This window comes from Octodon degus, unplaced genomic scaffold (genome assembly GCF_000260255.1).
Source record: "Octodon degus isolate 3935 unplaced genomic scaffold, OctDeg1.0 scaffold00019, whole genome shotgun sequence".
Classification (NCBI taxonomy): domain Eukaryota; kingdom Metazoa; phylum Chordata; class Mammalia; order Rodentia; family Octodontidae; genus Octodon; species Octodon degus.
In genome coordinates this window covers 6,119,557-6,127,817 of record NW_004524595.1, presented here as the reverse complement: position 1 = coordinate 6,127,817, position 8,261 = coordinate 6,119,557, and positions in this window count along the sequence as shown.

Below are 8,261 nucleotides of genomic sequence, written 5' to 3'. Positions count from 1 at the left end.
TCAGTACTAGAGAGTTTGCCCAGCATGCCCAAGGCCCTCTTCAATTCCCATCACAAAAAAGTGAAAAAATTTTCAAAGGTCATAGATTGAGAATGAAACCAAGGATTGAACTTAGACCCTTGGCACTTGCCAGGGAAGCACTTATTCTACTGAGCCATCTCCCTGCCCCGATCTTAGTATTCTTGAGACTGAGGCAGGATGATCACCATGAGTTTGAGGCCAGCCTGAGCTGTACAGTGAGACTCTGCCAAAAAAAAAGAATATATTTCCCTTCCCCATTTTCCTTTTCGGGAATTTTCTTCAGCAAAATGAATGCCTTCAGTAGAAAGAAAAACCTGGGACTTGGAAAATAAGTACTCAAATATGGGCCAGCCCTGGGATTACAGATGTGTGCCACCATATCTGGCTTTAATTGTTGACATATAAAAAGCTGTGTACATTTAATGCACATATCTTGGTAAGTCTGTGTACACGTATGAGTCCATCACTACCATCCAGCCATAAACAGCCATCAGCTCCCAGAGTTTCCGCCTGTCCCCTTTATTATAATGATTGGGTTTTTTTCTTTTATGTTAAGAGCGCTTAACACAAGTTAAACCTTCCCTGTGATGTTGAGTAGGCAAGACCCTGCGGGCGCTGTGCTCAGCAGCAGATCTCCGGAATTTATTATAACAGAAGCTCCAGGTTTGACTCGTTCAGGGTTCTACGCGTAACTGAGATCCTGCAGTTCTTTTCTGTGTCTGACTTATTTTCTTCATCCATGTTGTAGTACTTTAACTCAGAGACACCCAGAGATGCGGTGCGACCCATTCACAGCCACACAGCTGATAGGACAGACCTGCGGGAAACCAGAACGAACTCTTGGCTTCTGTCTGCGCGGTTCATCCCAGTGTCCGTTTGCTGCTTCGCAACCTGACCTAGAACAGGCCTCATCACCTCTCCTAGTGATCAAGCCTCTCGCCAGAGAGGCAGAGTGCGGTGAGACTGCCCCCTGGGGGCTCCCTTTGTAATAACAGAGAGGAAAGTTACTACTGCCTGCTACTTTATAGTGTTGGAAAATGTTTCCTTGAGGAGTGGCTCCAAGCCCCTTAGAACAAAAAAAGTGAAGGTAGTGGTCTCACCTAAGAGTAGAACTTGAAGCCTTCAGAAATGGCTTTACCAGGCTGGACCTGATGGTATAACCTGTAATCTCAGTATGTTGAGAGGCTGAGGCAGGAGCATCGCAAATTCAAGCCCACCCTAGGCAATTTAGCAACTAGCAAGATCATGTCTCTGACTGAATGATTGAGGTTGTAGCTCAGAGGAAAGGCCTTAGGTTCATTCCTAGTACTACCTAGAAAAGTTGTGAGGTTTCTCTCAATTCAGATACCGGAGCCCACAGCCCCCACGCTCCCTGGAAGCTCTGTCTCTATGCATCCCCGACTGTTCCCTCTGGCGTCAGTGACAGTCATCACAGCCAACCAGCAGGAGACCTGGGAGGGCAGCAGCAGCCCAGTCCACTATGTTGTGCTTCCTGAAGGCTGCCTTCTTGCACTCATGTTCCTGTTTCTCCTCACGCTTGCTGGTACACACTTCCTGTCTTTGACATCCAAGTGCTAAGAGGGTCACAGCCCTAGGCACTTCAGTCCCTTTCTTCCCCCACACACCCTGGGAGCCTCCGGTGTGTACTCCCAGGACATCAGGTGTGTACTGACGACTCCAGGTGGACCCTCTCTCCCTCTGCCACACCTGCCAGCAGCCTTCTCAGCCTCCCTGTGGAGCCACATGCCCAAGAGCAGCTCCTGATCCCTGTCCAGCGCTCCCACAGCCTTCCCAGCAGCAGCTCCACTCTCAGTCTGCTTCTCTCCCCCTTTGCACCCATCCATCAACAAATCTGATCAGCTGTGCCCAGAATCCAACCACTTCTCTGCTGCTACGAGGCCACCTTGCCTAGCATTTGTCATCCCTGGCAGGTGTGACATGGAAAAGTCCCAACAGTTCTGCTTCCTGCCCTACCTGCAGACTTAAAACAGAATGGCCTCTTTAGGCATTTAGATTAGGTCACAGGTTTTGCTGAGTACACTAAAAGGCTTCCTGCCTTGCTCAGAGTGGAATCTGGAGTCCTAAACTGCTAGCCATTTCCCTTTCGAATTCTGACTGGACAGGCCAAGCATGCTGTGTCTCGGGACCTTTGCACATGCTGTTCCTTCTTTTGAACAAGCTCATCTTCCACATCTCATGTGGGCATGCACAACTTCCACTTCTCTGTGGTCTCACTCCAGTCGTGCTCCATAGAACAGGAGCAACACGCCGGGCCTTGCATGCTCTGTCCTGTTCACCTGGCTTTCAGTTCTTTTCTACAGTTTTGATGGTCATCTGACATTAAAAATTAGTGTTTATTTATTTATGACCTGTGTACTCCTCCCGGGATAGCAGCTCCTGGTGGCCAGCAGTCTGGCTTGCTGTGGGTTTCTAGCACCTAGAACAGTACCCAATACTGCAATAAGTACTTGTAGAATAAATAAACCTGGCCTGGTGAGGTGATCACTTTTTATTATCTGATTTCAGTTAATCCTGAAGAGATACGTGTTCGTGCCCCCATCTTACAGATGATTGAAGAGCTCAACAAAGGTCCATAACTTTCCAGGACCGCTCAGCTGGCAGGATGAAAAGCCCAGCTTCAAGTCCAGCTGCCCCCAGTCCAGGCCTGGGCACCCCTCTCTCTTTTGAGAGAGGGGTGGCCCTTACAAAGGGCTACTTTTACTCCTCACCATTTGCAGTAAAAATTCAGCCGTACTTTAGAACATGATGTGAGTGTGTATGTACTGTGCAGTTATTGCTTCTTGTGGGACTTTACCTACACCACACCGCAGCACGTTGCACACAAGGGATCTGAATTTATTCCTTTTCTCAGTACTGGTTACGTGTCTTTAGTATTTAACTTCCCATAACCTGTAAGAATAAATGTTCAAACAAACAAGCAAACAGAACAGACTATTGTCATTTCTAAAACAGAATTATATGGAGCAAGTGCTGATACATTTAAAAAGACTGAAATCAAGAAAAGTGGGGCCAGGGAGGTGGCTCAGAGGAATAAGTGCTTCCCTGGCAAATGCAAGGGCCTGTGTTCAATCCCCAGTTCCACCAAAAAAAAAAAAAAGAAAGAAAAAGAAAAGTGTCTTTCTTGGTGCATAGATGTAGAACAGGTGCTTGGCAGGTGTGAGGCAGTGGCTTTGATCTCCAATATCCCCCAAAACAAAAATGTCTGATCATAATAGAACAAAATCAGTAGCAGATGGACAATTGAGAAATTTATAATGGAAATAAAATCATGTACTCTCAAATAACTGATGAGGGGCAGGAGCGATGGCTCAGTGGCAGTGGAGTAAGCGCTTCCCTGGTAAGCGCAAGGGCCTGAGTTCAATCCCCAGTTCTGCAAAAACAAAAAACAAAAAAACCTGATGAGTCCAAGAAGAAATCACACGGGAAGTTAGACCATGTGAGCATCCAGGAGTCAGAGAATTTACCAGAGGGAAGCTGCCAGGCCATTTGGCTAATAAAAACCATCTTGTAAAGAAAATGCAGTATTTATATGCAATGGAGTACAGCTGTGCCATGAAGATCTTAAGAGAAATATATCAGACACATTAAATTTAAATATCACATTGTTTTCTCTTGTGTGAGAACCAGAAGGGTAAATACGGAGCAGCATGGAGGGCAGGTATGGGGGAGGAGGAAGAATGTGTTCAAATGGGAAGGGGAACTAGGGCGCAGGGAGGGTAAGGGAGGGAAAGGGGAAACAAAGTCAGGCGTGGTGTGCCTGTAATCCCAGGACCCAGAAGGCTGAGGCAGGAGGATCATTGTGAGTCTGAGGCTACCCTGGGCTGCAAAGTGAGCTCAAGGCCAGCCTGAGCTGCATAGCGAGACCGTGTGTACGTTTATGGATGCACACGACCACCGTGCAGCGTACTAGGTGCTGTCGCATGGTGAGGAGCCTCGGAGCAGTTCTGTTTGGGGGAGTTAGACTGTTTCCAAGGGAAAGAGATGCATAGGCCATGGTCAGGGATGGCTGCTGACAGCACATAAGGAGACAGCCTGACCCTCTGTGCTTCCTGTGGCTTGGTTATGTCAAAAGACAAAATTCAAATGATACAAATTGGATTTAAATCCAATCTTCTAATACCAATGTAGAGAAAAATCAAAGCCAGCCATGGTGGTGCATGCCTGTGATCCAGCACTCAGCAGGATTGTCACAAGTTCAAGGCCAGCCTGAGCAAGGTAATGAATTCAAGTTCAGCCTGAACTACATAACAAGACTCTGTCAAAAATAAATAAATAAATACATGAAAATTTTAAAAAAGAAAAAATCAGAAACCTGTGCATCTTGTCCAGGGAGGGCCCGAATCAAGAAAAGGGAGATGTGGGAAACACTACAGGCATTCTTCATTCTCTTCTTCAGGTAGAAATCAAATGAAAGCCAAGCATAGTGGTGCACACCTGTAATTCCAGCACTTGGAAGGCTGAGGCAGGAGAACTGTGAGTTCACAATCTCAAAATTAAAAAAAAAAATGCAAATAAAATAGGTCTGGTGTTGTAGTTCAGTGTTGAAAGCCCTGGGTTTGATCCTCAGCAATGTAAAAATGGATGGAGGGATGGATGGATAGATAGATGGCTAGAATAGTGCTTCAACTATGTGCAGAATTAGAAACCACCATCTATTGCTATGGGAATAGTAGATGGTGTAGTCACTTTAGAGAACATATAGTTACCATAGTACCCAACAATTCCATGCCCAAGAAGATAAATGAAAACATCCCCAAGAGAAACTTTCATAAATGTTCACAGCAGCTTTATTCATGATCCAAGAAAATGGAAGCGATCCAAATGTCCTGAGCTGAAGAACACATAAAATGTGGTATATATCTATTATGTGATGTTTGTTGGCAGTAAGAAGGAATTATATGAGCTGGGTATGATGACACACATTTGTAAATCCAGTAGTAGGAGGCTGAGACAGGAGGATTGCCATGAGTTCAAAGCAAGGCTGAGTTACATAGTGAATTCAAGGCCAGCCTGAACTATTTAGTGAGACCCTGTCTCAAAAAAAAAAGGAAAAAAAAAAAGAAATTTAAAAGAGGGGTAATATGAAAATGTGGAGAATAAATGTAGAAATTCATACAGACAGAAAGTTGATTAGTGGTTTCTTAGGGCTGGGGAAGGGGGACAAATGTATGGGAAGTAGGTGGATGTCTTTGAAAATTAGCCTGGGCTGACGGTTGCACAACATGAACATGCAAGCACAGAGTTGTTTGCTTAAAATGGGTGGACTGCATGCTATGGGAATTATGTCTCACTAAAGCTATTTTAAAAATTCTATAAGGAGGGGAGGTCAGCAAGTCCACGGAAATAAGATCAGCTGTGGGTTGGGAAGTGGGGAGATGAGTGCTTGGAGATTCATAATGCTATTATCTCTGCTTATGTTCATGTTTAGAGTTTTCTTTTTTCTTTTGCGGAACTGGGGATTGAACTCAGACCCTTGTGCCTGGCAGGGAAGTGCTTATTCTACTGAGCCATCTCCCCGGACCCTTTAGAGTTTTCTGAAATTGAAAAAAAAAAAAAAAATTGCAGAGCGAGGGACATAGCTCAATGGCACAACCTTGCAAGGTCCTGGATCAATCCCCAGCACTGAAAAAGGAGAAACGTAAAATACATTCCCTGGAATTCTCTAAGTGCCCTTGCCTGTCCAACCTGTGGCCCTGGAAGAGGCCATCTGACCGCTCACTGGGTGGGGTGGGTGTGTGATATGACCTGAGCTTGCCCGCAGCGTTTGTTGTCCCATGTTCCTCTCAGTGCTGGGTTCCTGCACTGAGCCAACAGAAGGGTCCCTGCACCTGGGCCAACAGAAGGCTCTGGCCTGGCTGTAACCCTCCTCCTCCTCCAGACTACCGACCTCTAGTCTCTCCTTCCTTCCAACCAGTAGAGAAGCAGGTGTTCTTGTCAACACCCTGTCACAGTGAGCAGCTGGGATCCCAGGCCCTGGCCCTTTCTTCGGCCCTCAGCCTGTTCTGTCTCCTACAGCCCCTCTTGAAGGCAGAGTCTCATGTCACTGTCACATGGTCACCAAGGGCCTGGCTCTCTCCCTGCACATCCAGCTGCGTGGTCCAGCCTCTTGCCCAACATCTCCCTCCCTTTCCAGAACTTCCAGGACCTCCTTCCTGCCAGCCTTCCAGCAATCTCAGCCCCAGGAAAGATGGAAGTGTTTGGACTCCAATGAAGCTTAATCCCTTCCTACAGGGGTCCTGAGCCTCAAGCAAGCAGAAGGACATAGGCATCTGGTACCAAGTGAGGCCCTGGAGATGCACCATCCATGAAGGAGCCTGCAGAGGCTCTGCAACAAGGCAGAGTGCTTTGCCTAGTGAGATGGTGCCTCCTTAACACCTAATACTTGTAATGTCCCTACCTCAGGCAAGTCCCAGGGTTGCCATTGGTTAGTATGCAGTGTGGAGACAGCCTGGGGAAGGATACCAGGAGGAACTGGCCCCAGGCTAGGACTTCCTCCAAGATGGGAATAGAAATGGCAGGGCTTGGAGATTGGTTGGATATAAGGGTTCGGGAGGACATTGCATGTTGTGGACCAGGTAAAATGGGGTTTCCTTTGCTGAGAGAAACAACAACCAAGGACCAAACTCAGCAGTGGCTGTTGAAATGGAGGTGCCGGTGAGAACTTTGGTGTATGTGGTAGCTGGCTCTAGCATCAAGGCTAGTAAGTGATTCTGAGTAAAAGAGGTCACCACAGATGTGGGGTCCACATTTAGGCTTTAGATATAAGGTGGCCCCAGGGCTTAGTGCCCATTTATACCATGGTATACCTGCTATCCTGGCCTGGCCGGTCGGTGGTAAGCACCTCTTTCACTTTCTACAGTGCTCCAAGGTGGGTGGTATACCCACTCTATCCACAGGGACTCTGTTGGATAGGAGAGAAAAGGGAGTCTGAGGCAGGACTACTTCATGTCCTTGCTTCTTTCACCAGTCACCCTTTCCTGAGGCACTGCCTTTCCTTCTTAGACACCTACCCTTTCACCTCTATTTATTGCTTTTCTCCTCACTTCCCTGGAAAAGAGCCTGAGGGGACAGCTTTGTCCCTCAGGGACCTGGAAGCCAAGGAGTTGGTTGAAGTGGGAGAAGCCTTCTGTGGCCATGGTAGAGTCCAGAAGTGGGCTGGGGAGGGGCAGCCCGCCTTTGGGCCCCCTGGGCTTTTTTGTTTCTTCTTGCAAATTCTCCCAAGTATTTCTCTCCCCGGGAGCTGGGTTCATCCTGTCTGGTGCCCTTTCTCTCGGAGTTCAGGCCGTCACCTCGGAAGGAAGGTTTTGTGTGCATTTGGCCAGGGGTCTCCCGCGGCTGTGGAGGCCGCGTTCTAGAGTCCTGGAGCCCTTGGAGGACCAACCGAGCGGCCAAGGGCCACTTGGCGGCCGCGTCACCCAGTCAGTGCAGCCCGCAAAGGGTTGCGCTAGCCCCCAACCACCTGAAGAGGGCGCCACAGACATTCCGAGGGTGGAGGGGGCTTGGGAGGGTGGGGAGACGCAGCTTCGAGAGTGGGCTTTCCAAGGCCTGCAAGAGGTTGGAAGGCGAAGGATAGCAAGAACCAGGAGGAAGGGTGGAGTTAGTTGGGGAGAGGAAGAGAGAGAGGTCCGTCCGTTAGGAGTGCAACCTTCAGTTTCCTTATTTGTAAAATGGGCTCAGGCACAAGTGAAATCTGGTGAGAAGTGACAGGAATTTGTGAGAGGTGCTCCGCGGGGGGCTAGGGACGATGCCAAGCAGTGGGATCGATGCCAAGCAGTGGGATGCCAAACAGCCCGGAGTTCAAGCCCCTGCGGCCACCTGCCCTCGCCGAGCCTCAGTCGGCCCCGCATCGAACTGGAGCTAAGGAGGCTGCTTCTTGGATTTGAGAACTGGGCTCCCGAGGCCACGGCCTCCACAAGGATCGCACGGCTGGGCAGGACTGGTCCCGGGCGCTCCGGCTCTGGACGGGTAGAGGGCGCCGGACTCGGCCCCGGCGGGGAAAGGGAAGCCGAGCCGCACCCGGCCCCGCAGACGCCTCTGAAGGTCTTCGTTTTCCCTCCAGGTTCCCCACCCCGCGTCCTCCGCCACCGCTGTCACCTGGTAGATAGCGGAGCATGACCAAGCGCAGGAGTCGCAGGAGCCCGCAGAGGTGCTTGATGCCGGTGGGGGGCGCAGGGGGCGGGGCCTCGACGCGGGGGCGGAGTCTAGAGCGGGGGGCGGAG